We start from the raw sequence: 15,638 nt of genomic DNA, 5'->3' as shown, positions 1-15,638 counted from the left end.
CACATAGGGGTGGAGGGAAGTGACTGCTGCTGTTGGATCTCAGAATACAAAAGCTAATACTATTACCTACTGGTCTTTTTAGTGTCTCTAATGGTATCACTTCTTCATTTCTGATATTTTAACTGGGTATTTCTCTCCATGACCCTTGGATACTCTAGCTAGAGGATCCTGTGGGGAAAGTGCAGGGCACACACTAGGGGCTCACTCTTCTAGACATGTTATCTAAAACCTGGTTCAGCTGTCCTTCCACGCAGGGCCTAGGGGATGCCAAATTCCAGGGTCCAGAAAGAGCTTGGGATAAAATGAAACTTCAAGGGGGCAACTTTGACCTGGGCTGAGTCTGCCTGTGCCATCCAACTGGAGTCTCAAGTCCTGAGGCAGGACGTCCAGATGCCCCAGTGCAGGGTCCTCCTGATCAACACCTGCTCCCCTGTACTCATCAGCAACGTCACCCACCCTACTCTCAAAGCACACTTGGCTCTCGTATCCAGGAGCTCTGCATCTGTAGATTCAGCAACAGCAGATCCAGAAAGCGTATCAGGCAGATTTGGGGAGAGGAAAGGAGCACGGCCTCTCCAGCAGCCACACAGGCCTGCAGTAGGATGGGGCTGGGGCTGGGGCTGGGGCTGCGGCTGGCCCTGTTTATCACTTGGGCCTCATGAGGGGAAAAGAAAGAACAGGCAGCAGAGGAGGAGCATGGGGGCAGCTGGTTGCCTAAGGAGAAGGCGCCTCAGGGAAGGGTTATTAGTTTGTTTTCACACTGCTATAAAGAAATACTTGAGACTGGGTAATTTATAAAGGAAAGAGGTTTAATTGACTCCCAGTTCAGGGAACCTACAGTCATGGCAGAAGGCGAAGTGGAAGCAGGCACCTTCTCCACAAGGCGGCAGGAGGGAGTGAGTGGAGAACCAGGAAGTGCCACACTTTCAAACCATTAGCTCTCCTGAGAACTCCCTTACTATCAGGGGAGCAGCAGGGGGGAAACTGTCCCCAGATCCAATCCCCTCCCACCAGGTTCCTCCCTTGACACAGGAGGATTACAATTCCAGATGAGATTTGGGTGGGGACACAGAGCCCAACCTGTGAGGGTCTCAGTCTATCTTGCAGCTCCCCTGGGGCTGAGGCTGAGTACAAATCTGCTGGCCCTGCTCTACAGCACTCAGGGACTCCGCCTGTGTGCCCCAATCTGCTCTTCCTGGGGGTGGTGGTTGCTTCCTCAAGAGGAGGGTGGATCTGCTCTCCTACCCACCCCTCTCCAAGGCCTTGTGGAGCCCTGGCCACGTCCTCCCAGGGTAAGAGCAGGAAACCGGGCTCCTTGCCCTTCTTGCTGCTTGGGTGACAATCCTGGGGTCATCCATAGGCCCCATCACTTTTCCCGCTTCTAAATGGAGAGTATTTTGGCACATCTTCCTGGCGGAGTCCGGGGCCTCATCCCTGTTATTTATTCTAGCTTGGTAAAGCCAGGTTAAGACATCTGGGCAAGGAGATAGTAGAGTGGCCCCCAGGAAGGGTGGGTGGAGGGCGCTGGCCTTTGGGCTTGCCTGGAGCTGGGTGGGAGGGGGCAAGGTTACCAGGAAGCAGGGCTGTCAGGGCCAAAATCAGGAGGTGGTAATAATGCTGGTGCGGGGACAGGGCTGTGTGGTTGGCTTGGGGTGGGGCATGAGAGCCAAGGTTTGTCAGCACGCAGAGGGGTGGCTGACCCATGGACTAGGGGCTGTGGAACCCAGTGGTTGCCCTTAGTTCCTGGATCCTGGGAGACTTCTGGAGCCTGGGTGTGGGACAGCCTAGGGGTGGAGGTGGGGCAGACAGGGGTAGGGGTGGGAGAGGAGGCCTTGCATGGCAGGGTGCAGGGTAGGAAACCAGCCAGGGGCCAGTTTGCATTGGCGGCTCCCATCCCCATCCCCACCCCCAAGCCCACCCCTACCCCCACCCTGCTGCAGAGTCGGGCCTGGGCTGCTGTCCTCTGCTTTGGCCTCAGCAGATCACACGATGGAAGCTGGCAGCCCCGTGGGCACCACTCGAGCCAGCTGTGACCTGCGGTTTCTATTTCCTGGAGTGTGGGGTGCCCACCCAGGAGAGCACAGGCACACCCCACACCCCTCATTTTGAGGATGCTGGGAGGTGGGGACCAAGGTCCTGCAGCCCTCTGCTTGCGCTGTGAAAGGTAGCCTAGGGGTCCTGTGTCCGCCCATCCACGTGGGGCCACAGGATCCTGAACAGTGGCAGGCAGAGAGATGAGGAGGGAGAGAGAAGTGGAAAAGAAGGAGAGAGAAAGAGAGATGGGGAGAAGGAGTTAGAGAGAGAGAGGAAGAGAGATAAGGAGAGAGACAGAGGAGGCTGAGAGGAAAAGGAGCAAGAGATAGGGAGAGAGACACAAAAGGCAAAGAGAGAGACAGGGAGAGACGAGCATGAGTAGGAGGTCGGGTCACTCTTGATCCCAGTCCCCAGTGAAAACCATAGGTTGCCATCACCTAACTACGCATGCAATAAAGTCTTCTGCCTGCTGCTTACAGCCCAAGAACCCCCTCTCCGACAGAATAAAACCTTTGACCATTGCCCTTTCTCACTGGAGTTTACTTGTGTCTTCTGATGAAGTGTGATGTCTCATCTATTGCCTTCCTGGGCTCAAGGATCCATGAAAAGCCGACGCCTCTTTTGGAGAAGGCTCTGCAGTGCCTTCATCTCACTAGTCTCCCCAGGAAGCTTGCGAACTTGGCTTGAGCCCTAAGCAGCCAAGTATGTGCTGGGCCTCTGCTTCTCTCTTTCAGTAAGAGGGAGAACCAAGAAAGAGACTCAAGCATGGTCTGCAGAGAAGGCACTTGTGCAAACACCAGGAGAATGAGGGGCCTCAGTTGTCTTCACTTCTCCTAAAAACACGCATTTCCTTCCAGGCCACCCTAGTGAGGGCATGAAGCACAGCGTGTGTGTGTCTGTGTGTGTGTGCATCTATATGCATGTGTATGTATGTATGTGTGTGTGTGTGTGCAGGAATATACATTTGAATGTATTTATGTATGTGCATCTGTGTGCATGTGTGTGTGCAAGTATATGCATGTGTGTGTGTGTGTGTGTGTGTGTGTGTGTGTGTGTGTGTGTTGCAGGGCTTTACAGTGGACAGGATGTGGGAGGGCAGCTGCAGCTCCAATCTGCAAGTCTTTCTGATAGAATGGTTAAGATTCCCTGGACCACAGAAAGAGTGTTTTCATTTGCACCTATTTTTATTAGCATTTAAACCTGTATTCTTCATAGCATGTAAAGTTTATGTTGTTTAACTATTAGAAACATTTACACCAGCGGTCCCCAAACTTTTTGGCACCAGAGAGCAGTTTTCTTGAAGACAGCTCTTCCACGGACCTGGGAGAAGGGGAAGGGATGATTCAGAGATGATTCAAGCCCATTACATTTATTGTGTGCTTTATTTCTATGATTATTTCACTGTAATATATAATGAAATAATTACACAACTCACCATAATATAGAATTAGTGGGAGCCCTGAGCTTGTTTTCCTGCAACTACATGGTCCCATCAGGAGGTGATGGGAGATAGTCACAGATCATCAGGCATTGGGTTCTCATAAGGAGCACGCAATCTAGATCCTTGGCATGCTCAGTTCACAGTTGGATTCTATGAGAATGTAACGGCACCACTCATGTGACAGGTGGCAGAGCTCATGTAGTAATGTGAGGGATGGGGAGCGGCTGTTTCTACAGATGAAGCTTTGCTTGCTGGCTGGCTGCTCACCTCCTGCTGTGCAGCCTGGTTCCTAACAGGTGAGGACCCCTGATTTACCCAGTAAGATAAACACATTTTTATGTCAATTGAAATTTTTCACCCTGCACCACCCAAAATTACCTTGCATACCTCACCCACCCAAGGGTCCCGTAGCGCACTTTGGGAGCTGTAGACAGTAAGCCTGGAGCTCCACTGAGCATTCCATCTCTCCACCATCTGTGGGCTAACAGGCTGTGTTAGTTTCCTAGGGCTGTTTTACAGTACCACAGACTGGGCACCTTTAACAACAGAATGTTACTGTCTCACAGTACTGGAGGCCATGGGTCCAAGATCAAGGTGGCATCAGGGTGAGTCCCTTCTGAGGCTGTGCAGGAAGGCTCTGTTCCAGGCCTGTCTCTTGAAGTGTGGGTGGCTGTCTTCTCCCTGTGACTCTTGGTTAAGGGTGATTCTGGCGAGGGCTGAGAAGAGGAGAGCTGGACAGAATGTTGGTAGCATATGGAGGGTGTCGGGCATGGTGTCTCATGCCTGGAATCTTAGCACTTTGGGAGGCCAAGACGGGAGGATTGTTTGAGGATGAGAGTTCAAGACCATCCTGGCCAACAGTGGGAGACCCAGTCTCTTTAAAAAATAAAAATACAGAAGGGAAAACTCATTCAGATGAAGCCTCAGATGGCAATGAAGAACACGTTATCGGACATTGGAGGAAAGGTGACGCTTGTCATAATGTGACAGAGAACTTGGCTGAATTGTGCTCATGTCCTAGTGTTTTCTGGAAGGCAGAACTTGCCAGCGATGAACCTGAAATTTGGCAGAAGAAATATCTAAGCAAAGTATTGAAGGAGCAGCTTCATTCTCTTGAATGTTTCTAGGAAAATGAAAGAAAAGAGGAATGACTTAGAGACAGAACTTATAATCAAAAGGGAAGCAGAACTCAAAAATGTGGGAAATTTTTAGCCTTCTCAGCCTGCCCATATTGAAGAGATAAGAAAGTGTGTTTGGGAGAGAACACGAGGGTGTGGGTCAGGAGGCCTGCATGGATCAGGGCTGTGCTCCTCACCAGGACGATGGAAGAACGACCCTGAAGGCATTGTGTAGATCGCTCAGGCTGCACTCTCATCACAGGCCCATGGGTCCAGGGCACTGACAGCAGTACGGTTTCCAAGGAAGGCCCTGGGGCACCCTGAGGACCTTGGGGCTTGCTGCCAAGCACTCCCTGAAGTCACTGGTCCCCACATTCTGGTGTGGCACTGCCTGACTGTGCCAAGTGTTGCTTAATGGGCTCCTGTCCAGGGGGGATGTGATGTCACCGCTCCAGAGGACACAGGCAGAAAACCCTTTGGCAGCATCCATGTGGTGCTAATTCTGCAGGTGTACAGATTTTGCTTTTCCCTTATAGAAATGGTGGAGTCAATGAAGAAATTAGCAGGGATGGATGTGGAGCTGACAGCTGAAGAAAGAAACCTCCCATCTGTTACATATAAGCACGTGATTGGAGCTACAAGAGCCTCCTGGAGAATAATCAGCAGCCTTGAACAGAAAGAAGGAAACAAGGGAGGATAAGACAAGGGAAAAATATTCAGAAATACTGGCAAATGGTGAGACTGTTGTACCATAGTCCCCCCTTATCCACAGTTTGAGTTACCAGTGTGGTACAGTACAATAAGACATTTTGAGAGAAAAAGAGACTATGTTCTTGTAACTTCTATTAGAGTATAATTGTTCTGGTATTAATCTTTTACTGTGCCTAGTTTATAAATTAAACTTTACCATGAGTTTGTATGTATAGAACAAAATATAGTATATATAAGGTTTGGTATTATCCATGGTTTCAGTGTATCCACTGGGGCATCTCAGAATGGATCCCTCTCAGATAAAAGGGAACTACTGTATTTTCAAGAAAAATGATGAATGCTTTGGGTTAAATTTGTCCCATTCTCCTTTTTATTGAAAGACTCAGGTTTTTTTATCCAATGTCATAGTTTTTAATCTTTGGATTTATACAACAGAAATTATCTGGGAGAAGGAGTTTGTTGTTAACTGAATATGTCCTAATTTTTGCCTTTTATCTTTATGGTTTTAGAAAATGTCTCTGAAAAGGGAGGCTTGTTTCTTTTGAGTGTCTGGCTTAGTTCTCAGGGTATGTCTGTCAGTAATTTGGCCATAGTCATTGGCATTTGAGGTCACAGCCTAGTGCTCACTTGACTGTATATGTAGTACACATTTTATATCTTGGTAGATTTTTTGTCTTTTGCTCACGTGGATTAGGCTACAGAATATTCCAGGGCAGAGGTGAATAACTTTTTCTCCTGGAAGCTGCAGCAGTGGGCAAAAAAAGTGAGACCCTGTCCCTAAAAATAAAGTTGTAAGCTGGGGTTGATGTTATCATTACCATGAAATATGTTGGGTCAAAGAATTTTGATGACCAATAGACAAGTTTTGTGTCCCAGAGGAATGAGGAAGTAACTGATACATTGGGAGAAGATGTGAAAAGTTCGAGTCTGGATGTCTTAGATGAGGTACAGGCATAAAAAAGGAAAGAAGAAAAGAGAGAGAGAGAAAGAGAAAGAAAAGAAAGAAGAAAGAGAAAGAAAGAAAGAAAGAAAGAAGGAAAGAAAGAAAGAAAGAAAAAGAAAGAAAGAAGGAAGGAAAGAAAGAAAGGGAGAGAGAAAGAGTGTAGATGTCTTGTTGAGTCCCTAAGTATAAACAAGAAGAGAAAAGAAACTAAAAGAGGAAGCCATGGCCAAGAGTGGAGCATTACAGTGTATGACTTCTAGTATGGAGCAGCACAGTTAGGGGTATGGACATGTGCAAGTCTTCGAGTAGAAAGCAAAGAACTCTGTTGAGTGGAACGTGGCCACACCATACCTTGGTGTGATCTCAGGTATTGGATAGGTTGGCTGTAGATAGTCAGTGAATGTGGGATAAGGACCTAGAGATCTATTGATGACAGAAACTGAGAAATGGAATGTAGAATATCGGCTTGTGAGGAGGAAAGATTTGGAGTAACAGGAGAGCAGTCATTGAGTATGTGAGGAGCTAGGAGAACATGGAAACCTTTCATCTCCTACAGCAGTCTCTATTTGAAAAGTCATCAGGAAGATAGTTGATTCAGAAAATTGTTTTGCTTAGCTAAGATAAGGATGCTATTATGGAAGAAAGAGCGAGAGAATGTTTTACAGTGGAAAGGAGGTTCCAGGGGCATGAGAGGAACCTAGAAAGGTTCAACAGTAGTGCCATGAGTTCATAGAAAATAGGAAGCAAGTGGCTGGGCGCAGTGGCTCACACCTGTAATCCCAGCACTTTGGGAGGCCGAGGTGGGTGGATCACAAGGTCAGGAGATTGAGGCCATCTTGGCTAACACGGCAAAACCCCGTCTCTACTAAACATACAAAAAAAAAAAAAAATTAGCCTGGCATGGTGGTAGTGCCTGTAGTCCCAGCAACTTGGGAGGCTGAGGCAGAGAATGGTGTGAACCCGGGAGGTGGATGTTGCAGTGAGCTGAGATTGTGCCATTGCACTCCAGCCTGAGGGACAAAGCAAAACTCTGTCTCAAAAAAAGAAAAAAAAAAAAAAAGGAAGCAAGTTGGGTATGTGCGTTTAGAGGTGCTGTACATTTTCAGCATTATAAATGAATAGAGATGAGTAGCAATAGTTTTTTTGGTCCATAGATTTTTGGTATCTTAACTAGTTTTGGATCTCTTCCACTAAAGGGATTGCCGGTTGTACATTGTTAGGAGTGTAAGTACTGAAGGCAAACTGCCTGGGTTTCAATTTTGTTCTGTCCCTTGCACCCTGCCTGGCTTCAAATCCTAGCTCTGCTTATTAAGTTCTTTTAAGAGGATGATCTTTGAGCAAATGTCTTAGCTTGTTTTCCCAAGTAAATGGACACAATAGTTGCTATCTTGTGAAATAGTCATGTAATTGACCAGCATTTACCAAGTTGCATCAGTGTTTAGTTTTAGTCATTGGTGATTCTGCAATTGGACTGCGATGGGGTGTTGGGGTAGGGGGTGGTGTGTGTGTGTAGCACTTAATTGCATGCAAAAAGGAAAAGATACTTTTGCTAACCGAGAGGCAGCTTTTCTCTGCCTCTGTGTCAAAAGTGAAGAAGTGAGTTTGGAGAGGGATACGAATTCTCTGTATTACTAAGTTCTCTTCCACAAAACCAGAGGTAGATAGAAATGTGTAATAATTTACAGAATTTCTAGACTGAAACAATATGATTTTTTAAAATTTATTTTTATTTTTTTCAGGTTGAGACTGAGCTAAAGTTAATCTGTGGCAACATGCTGGATGCACTGGACAAACACCTCATTCCAGCAGCTAACACTGGCAAGTCAAAGGTTTTCTGTTATGAAATGTAGGGTCTATATTAGAAAGGAAAAGGTAAGATTAAAAGTTGGCCATTTTAGAATCATGACTTTCTTCTATGTAGGTTTCCAACTTTTATTTAAAAATAATTGTTTAATGTTAGAAGGATAGTCAATGTTGGAATAAAAAGATGGTCAGGCTATTATAAAAATGCATTAGCTTTTGCTTTACTTATTTATATTCTTTTGCTTTCATGGGACCTATCTCATTCCCCTCCCCCAAATGGCCACACATTTCACAGTTGTGGCTGAATGTTTCATGGAGAAATTTTATTTTATGATTAATACACTTGTGCCATTTCTTGGAACCACTTGCTTGTTTAATTCTAGTCTATCAAATGATAATTTTGTTGATATTTAGAGGCTCCTCAGTTAATTTCTGTGGGATTTTTGGTTATATTTAATAAGGAAAATAATAGGAAATGTCTAAGAAAAAAAGAAAGCCAATTATTCCTTAGAGTGTTTAAAATTATTGAAGTACACTTGTTAGTTGTTAGTATAGAACCTACATTTCATAATAGAAAACCTTGGACTTGCCAGTGTTAGCTGCTGGAATGAGGTGTTTGTCCAGTACATCCAGAACGTCACCAGAGATTAACTTCAGCTCAGTCTCAACCTGAAAAAATAAAAATAAATTTAAAAAAATGGATGGTTTCAGTCTAGACATTCTGTAAATTATTACACATTCTATGTACCTCTGATTTTGAGGAAGAGAGCTTAGTATTGAACAGAATTCGTTTCCCTGTCCAAACTCCCTTCTTCCATTTTGATGCAAAAGCAGAGAAAAGCTGCCTCTCAGTTATCAAAAGTATCTTTTCCTTTCTGTATGAAATTAAGTGCTACACACACACACCACCCCCCACCCTAAAACCTCCTCACAGTCTGACTACAGAATCACCAATGACTGAAACTCAACACTGACGCAACTTAGTAAATGCTGGTCAATTACATGACTATTTCACAAGGTAGCAACTACTGTGTCCATTTACTTGGGAAAATAGAAGCTAAGACATTTGCTCAAAGATCATCCCCTTAAAAGAACTTAATAAGCAAAGCTAGGATTTGAAGCCAGGCAGGGTGCAAGGGACAGAACAAAATTCAAACCCAGGCAGTTTGCCTTCAGTACTTAACATTCCTAACAACGTTCAACAGGCAATCCCTTTAGTGGAAGAAATCCAAAACTAAGATACCAAAAATCTGTCCACCAAACTAACTATTGCTAGTCATCTCTATTCATTTATAATGCTGAAAACGTACAACATCTCTAAAAGCACATACCCAGTTTGCTTCCTTTTTTGTTGTTGCTTTTTTGAGATGGAGTCTCACTCTGTCGCTCAGGCTGGAGTGCAGTGGCAGGACCTCGGCTCACTATGAGCTCCGCCTCCCGGGTGCACACCTTTCTCCTGCCTCAGCCTCCCAAGCAGCTGGGGCCATAGGCGCCTGCCACCATGCCTGGCTAATTTTTTTGTATTTTTAGTAGAGGCAGGGTTTCACTGTGTCAGCCAGGATGGTCTCAATCTCCTGACCTTGTGATCTACCCATCTCAGCCTCCCAAAGTGCTGGGATTACAGGCGTGAGCCACTGTGCCAGCTACATTTTATGTATTTGGCACACATTGGTTAGCCATTGAACTTGTGATGGATAGTGGGAATGACCAGGGCCCCTCCAGGCAAGGCTTGGAGCAGAGGGCCCTCCTTTATGGGCTAGACTCACCAATGTGGCTGCTTACCTGTGACTAACCACCAAGGCTCAAGGTGATGCTAAGGTGCTGATTTGCTGGAACTCTGAGCTGTGCCTGTGCCTCCTTGGGCTCTGGGAGATTTTTTTCTTTTAGCAGTATTTTATGGAGATATTGTCTAGGTAGAATAAAATGTAGATCCTCGTTTTCTGTTTGAGTTTTGTTTTGTTTTGTTTTGTTTGGAGACAGGTTCTTGCTCTGTCACCGAACCTGGAGTGCAGTGGCGCGATCACAGCTCTCACTGTGGCCTCAACCTCCCAGGCTGAAGCAGTCTTCCTGCCTCAGCCTCCCTGTAGCTTGGACTACAGGCATGCACCACCATGCCCCACTGATTTTTTTGATTTTTAGTAGAGACCAGGTTTTGCTATGCTGCCCAGGCTGGTCTCGAACTCCTGGGCTCAAGCAATCCTCCTGCCTCAGCCTACAAAAGTGCTGAATTACAGGCATCAGCCGCTGCACCCAGCCTCAGCCTGTTTTTAATGGAGGCAAACACCTGTGCAACCACCACCCAGAACCAGATCCAGAACATTTCCAGCCTCTGGAGGACTCCTTTGTGCCTCTCCCAGTCAGTGACCCCCAAGGGTGATGCCATTATGGCCTGTTGTTCAACTTGACTCGAATGGAATTCTCACAGCATGTGTCTGTTTGGATCTGGCTTCTTCCACTCAGTTGGGAGGCCCATTGATGTTTCCTGTGACTTAGCTCCTTATTATTGCTGAAGGCCACTCTGTTGTATGAAAACCACAATTCATTTCTCCTTTCTCCTGTTGGTGACCATTTGCATTGTTTCCAGCCTGGGGCTATGATGAGTAAAGCTGTTAAAAACAGACAAATATATTTTCCTTTCTCTTGAGTAATTTTTTAGTAGAAAAGCCAGAACATGGATGTAGATATATGACTGTATTACAACTCACCAAGCAGTTTTTCTTTCTATTTTTTAATTTTTTGAGACAGAGTCTTGCTCTATTGCCCAGGCTGGAGTGCAGTGGCATGAGGACACTTCACTGCAGCCTTGGCCTCCTGGGGTTAAGTGAGCCTCCCACCTCAGCCTCCCACGAAGCTGGGACCACAGGTGTGCACCATCACAATCGGCTCACTTGTTTTTTAAATTATATGTAGAGACAGGGTCTTCCTATCTTGCCCAGGCTGGTCTCAAGGCTCCTGGACTCAAGTGATCCTCCCACCTCAGCCTCTCAAAGTGCTGGGATTACAGGTGTGAGCCACCACACCCTGCCTGTTTTTCTAAATTGGATTATTTTACACTCCAGTCTGCTATGAATGAGAGTTCCAGTTGTTCCATATCCCAATCAATTGGCGATTGCCTACAAATGATGTGGCATGATGAAATTGTTCCTGGTGTCCATGGTGTCTGAGAAGACTGCAAAGAATTTCCCTTCCGTTCTCTCCTTTCTGTTCCCCCTGTACTGTCTACTCCTTAAATTGGTCAAATTCTACTTGATCCAGGAACATAATGGAGCTGGAGAGTGCAGATGACACACATGGCCTCAGTCCATGGGAGCATCTCAAAGGAATTCATCTGCAAATTGCAGTGCATCTAGACAGAGCACAAGAAGGAAGAGAAGTGCAGACTCATGTATGGCCCAGGGGCACCTTCCATCCCCTCATGCCTGTATGACCTTTACCCACCCATCCCCTATCATGTCCCTGCTCTGGAGGGTGGATCACGAGGTCAGGAGTTCACCACCAGCCTGGGCAACACCGTGAAAGCCTATCTCTACTAAAATACAAAAAATTAGCTGGGGGTGGTGGTGTGCGCTTGTAGTCCCAGCTACCTGGGAGGCTGAGGCAGGAGAATTGCTTGAACCCAGGAGGCGGAAGTTGCAGTGAGCCGAGATCATGCCACTGCATTCTAGCCTGGGTGACAAAGCGAGACTCCGTCTCAAAAAAAGAAAAAAAAAGAAAAGAAAAAAGAAAACAGGTTCTGGCTTAAATGGGGATTTTGTAACTTGCTGTCTCAGAGGCAGATTCCTGATGACTAATGGGGTGATTTTTTTTTTTTTTTGAGACGGAGTTTTGCTCTTGCTGCCCAGGCTAGAGTGCAATGGCGTGATCTTGGCTCACTGCAACCTCTGCCTCCTGGGTTCAAGCGAGATGGGGTTTCTGCATGTTGGTCAGGCTGGTCTTGAGCTCCTGACCTCAGGTGACCCACCCGCCTTGGCCTCCCAAATGGCTTGAACATGGGAGGCAGAGGTTGCAGTGAACTGAGATCGTGCCACTGCACTCCAGCCTGGGCGACAAGAGCAAGACTCAGTCTCAAAAAAAAGAAAAAAGAAAAAGAAATAAAAAATAAAACATCATTGTTATTTTATCAATCTTCAGCAGCTTTTCATTGCCTACAGAATGGAGTCTCAGTTCCTCAGGTTGGCATTCCACAATCTGATCCCAAAATGTGAATCTACACTTAAACCACTCACTACTCAAACTTCATTCTAACCATTGTTCCTGAATGTTCTGTGTGTTATGCCTATCTTGACATCAATACTCCAACCTTTACCTATCTACATTCTGTTTGCTTCATTTCTCTGAGTTCCATCTGTCTTTCAGAGTAGTGTGCTAGCTCTGTGTGTCACACAGAAATGAATTTTACAATGTAGAAATCCTGTACTCATTTGCAGTACAATTTGACAATACATGTCAATAACCATAGGAATGTTCAAATCCTTGGGCTCAGAAATCCCACTCCTGAGAATTTATTCTTTAATAAATGGAAATAGAGGAAAGTTTAAGTCCATTATGATACATGTACTTAATAAAATAGGATACAGCTATTTAAAATTATAACTAGAAGCACTATATAGCTTATGAGAAATTAAAGAAAAACAGAGAATAAAATTGTGATTAAATCTGGAAACCTGGAAAGGGAACTAGAGAAACAGTTGATTTGTGAGGTGGTGAGAGGTTATGTGATCCTTTTTCTTTTATTTGGATTCCCTTGATGTCATCCTTTTTTTTTTTTTTTTTTTTTTGATACGCAGTCTCCCTCTGTTGCCCAGGCTGGAGGGGCAGTGGCGCAATCTCAGCTCATGGCAACCTCCACCTCCACTTCCTGGTTTCAAGTGATTCTCTGGCCTCAGACTCCCAAAATGCTGGGATTGCAGGCATGAGCCACTGCGCCCGGCCCCTTGTTCCCTTGTTGCCATCTTAACACTGTTCTTATGATATATAATTGTGATCTATAATTGCTGTTCTTTGGCACGGTGGCTCACACCTGTAATCCCAACACTTTGGGAGGCCAAGGTGGGCAGATCACCTGAGGTCAGGAGTTTGAGACCAGCCTGACCAACATGGTGAAACCCCTTCTCTACTGAAAATACAAAAATTATTTGGGCGTTGTGGCGTGTGCCTGTAGTCTTAGCTACTCGGGAGGCTGAAGCAAAAGAATTGCCTGAACCAGGGAGGTGGAGGTTGCAGAGAGCTGAGATCATGCCACTGCACTCCAGCCTGAGCGACACAGCAGACTCAGTCTCATAAATAAATAAATAAATAAATAATTAAAAATTGCTTTAAAGAATAATGTAGATTTCTTATTTAAAATATCTGATCAGACCCATGAATTGAATCTTTCTCCTCATAAGAGTTCTTAGCATTGGCTGGGCGTGGTGGCTCAGGCCTGTAATCCCGGGACTTTGGGAGGCCAAGGCAGGCAGATCACCTGAGGTCAGGAGTTTGAAGCCAGCCTGGCCAACATGGTGAAACCCTATCTCTACTAAAAACACAAAAATTAGCCAGGCGTGGTGGCGTGTGCCTGTAATCCCAGGTACTTGGGAGGCTGAGGCAGGAGAATCACTTGAACCCAGGAGGTGGAGGTTGCAGTGAGCCAAGATCATACCACTGCATTCCAGCCCAGGCAGGAGAGTGAGACTCTGTCTCAAAAAAAAAAAAAAAAAAAGAGTTCTTAGAGTTTAGCAAGGTTGCAAGATACAAGGTCAATATACAAAAATTAATTCTATTCCTATGTACTTGCAATGAAATTTTATTAACTGAAAAATTAATTGAAATTTTATAAAGTACCATGTACAATACCACCCCAAATTAAAATAGGGATAAATATAACAAAAATGGGCAATATTTTTTGCAAAAAACTATAAAACACTGATCACAGAAATTAACAAGACCAAAATCAATGGAAAGATATGCCATGTTCAAAGACTGGAAGATTCAATATTCACATTTGAATTGATCTATAGATTCAGTGCAATTCCAATTAAAATCTTAGTGGGCTTTTTTGGTAGAAATTGATAAGCTGATTTAAAAATTTATATGGAAAAGCAAAGTACCTGGAATAGCTAAAACAATTTTGATTAAAAAAGAACAAAGTTGAAGGACTCACACTACTTGATCACAAGACTTACTATAAAGCTGGACAGTGATCAAGACAGTGTGGTATTGATATAAGGGTAGATATAGATCCATGGAACAGAATTGGGAATCCAGGAATAGACCCACACATCTATGGTCCTTTTTTTTTTTTTTTTTTTTTTTTTTTTTTTTCTGAGAGAGGGTCTTGCTGTGTTACCCATAGTGGAGTGCAGTGGTGTGATCTTGGTTCACTGCAACCTCCGCCTCCTCGGTTCAAGTGATTCTCCTGCCTCAGACTCCTGAGTGGCTGGGATTACAGGCACCCACAACCACGCCTGACTAATTTTTGTTTTTTTTTTTCAGTAGAAACGGGATTTCACCATGTTGGCCAGGCTGGTCTCCAACTCCTGACCTTAAGTAATCTGCCCACCTTGGGCTCCGAAGTGCTGGGATTACAGGCTTGAGCCACCATGCCCCGCCTGGTCTATTGCTTTTTAACAAAGTGCCAAAATAATTCAATAGGAAAAAGATAGTCTCTTCAACAAATGGTTCTGGGATATTCAACATCTACCTGCAAAAACAAACAAACAAACAAAAACTGATTCTTTTCCACATTTTAAAAATTAGCCCCAAATTTACGATTTTTAGGGAATAGATTATAGGCCGAAATGTAAACTCTAAAACATCTAGTAGACAGTCTTGTGACCTTGGGGTAGGGAAAGATTTTATAGATAGGCTGTAAAAAGTATAAATCAGGAATTTTTTTTTTTTTTGAGACGGAATCTCAAAATTAACAAAATTTCTAACATTGTTAGAAAATAAAAAGACAAGCCAAAAAATAACAGAGCAAACTGGGAGAAAAAACTTGCAAAGCTATAGCTGATCAAGGATATATAAACAACACTTTACCCATATATTTACCCATAATATACAAATAATGTTTTCTTTTTTTTGAGACAGAGTCTCGCTCTGTTCCCCAGGCTGGAGTGCAGTGGCGTGATCTCAGCTTACTGCAACCTCTGCCTCCAGGGTTCAAGCAATTCTCTGCCTCAGCCTCCCGAGTAGCTGAGATTACAGGCTCCTGCCACCATGCCTGGTTAATTTTTGCATTTTTTCATAGAGACAGAGCTTCACCGTCTTGGCTAGGCTGGTCTTGAATTCCTGACCTCGTGATCCACCTGCCTCAGCCTCTCAAAGTGCTGGGATTACAGGCAGGAGCCACCTCACCTGGCCAACATTTTCAATTCAATAGATTAAAAGAAGGCAACCCCCACCCCACTCAATGGACAAAAGAGTTGAAAGGACACTTTGAAAAATAAGAGAAACAAGTGTTTAACAAATATATAAGAAGCTGCCTTTCACCATAATTTACTAGGTAAAGGCAAATTTAAGCCACACTATAGTGACACACCTACTAGAATGGCTAAAATGTTTTGAAACTTACAATACCAAGTCCTGGGGACGATGTAGAGCAACT

Source organism: Pongo pygmaeus, chromosome 19 (assembly GCF_028885625.2).
Source record: "Pongo pygmaeus isolate AG05252 chromosome 19, NHGRI_mPonPyg2-v2.0_pri, whole genome shotgun sequence".
In the NCBI taxonomy this organism is placed as follows: domain Eukaryota; kingdom Metazoa; phylum Chordata; class Mammalia; order Primates; family Hominidae; genus Pongo; species Pongo pygmaeus.
This window is presented reverse-complemented; position numbering follows the sequence as displayed.